Here is a 1,343-nt window from a genome sequence, read left to right as displayed (position 1 = left end):
ACTGAGCTCTGTCACTGCTGGCCACTGCTGTCACCAGCCAGGCCCAGCCTGGGCGCTTGGGAAGGCTCCTCTGTGGAATCCCAGGATGTTTGCTCTTGGAGGGGACCCTGAAGGCCACCCCAGGGACACCTTCTGTGGCCCAGGTTGCTGCAGGTGCCGCTGGTCCTGCTCCTGGTGCCGAGGGAAGAGTTTCCCGCAGCCCTGGCTCCAGGCTCAGGAGCAGCTGGAGCTGCTGGGTGCCCTCCCAGGTGCTTTGCAGGCCGTGCTCAGGTGTCACCGTCTGTCACAGCCCTGCAAAGGACCCAGGGTCCCTGGCTGGAGCAGGACCCATGGCTCTGCTGCTCCTCAGCCACGCTGGAATTTTTAAGTGGTTTTTTCCCTCCCCTGGAAGTACAAAGATTAGTGCACAACGTTCACGGTGCACTGTGGCTTTTCCTGCTTTGGAAATGCAGAACAAACCTGCTTTAAACCCAGCAAACACCAGCTGAAGGCTCGCATGGTTACACAGCCTAATTATAAACATTCTGCACATTCCAAAAGCACAGCGGAGTAAATAAATGCATCACCCAGCTGAAGAATGCATCCCTCAGTGTCAGACAGAGAACACTTTGGAAAGTAATTAAAAGCAAAGAATCCATTGGAGTTCTGCAATTTAGCAGGAGTTTAGATTTTATTTCAGAAATTGGGATGGAGTGGAGTGGAGCCCCCCCTCCCCATGCAAACAATGAATATTCATGTCTCTGGAGCTGGAAAATGAACAATTTCTGAGGAGAAGGGAAACAAAGTTTGGGTTTTTCTGGTTTATCTTTGAAGGGGAAGGGCTGTGTGCATTATGGAAATGGTTTGTGTTGTTCTGCAGGGGCAGGAGATGCTGGCTGCCCCTCCCTGAAGCACGGGAGCACTTGGATGCATTCATTCATCGCTGCAGGTGCAGCAGGGCAGCTCCTGCTCCGCCTTGCTGTGAGCAGCTCCAGTCCATCTTCCTGCTGAATTATCCTTGGTGCCAGAGTGGGCATCCCTCAACCAGCCCGTATTGTCCACGAGGGACTGATAGGAGCTGATAAAATCCATTTATTTATGGTGTCTCCAGCAGTGCCGTGTGCTGCGTCACCGGGAGCCCGGCCTGGCTTTGCCCATCCCTGAGCCCCCCTCCTGCTGCTGTGATTTCTGGAAAGCCTGCTGGGCCACCAGAGCCAAAATCTGGCACGTTGTGCCTGTCCTGGGAGCATCCAGGCCTCGTTCCTGCCCTGGTGTGCACTCTGAACCCCGAACCCTGCTGGGCTCTGCAGCCCAGGGCTCCCCGGTCCCTGCTGAGCCAGGAGAGGGCTGGGCCCTGGAAAGGA

The 1,343-nt window shown here is 55.4% G+C and overlaps 1 long non-coding RNA gene across 3 annotated transcripts in view; it reads left to right on the top strand.

Moving 5' to 3' along the window:
• Nucleotides 1-1,343, top strand: part of LOC107206538 — a 7,152-nt gene that overhangs the window by 859 nt on the left and 4,950 nt on the right. The window lies entirely within an intron of this gene.

Source organism: Parus major, chromosome 6, assembly GCF_001522545.3.
Source record: "Parus major isolate Abel chromosome 6, Parus_major1.1, whole genome shotgun sequence".
Lineage (NCBI taxonomy): Eukaryota > Metazoa > Chordata > Aves > Passeriformes > Paridae > Parus > Parus major.
This window is presented reverse-complemented; position numbering and strand designations above follow the sequence as displayed.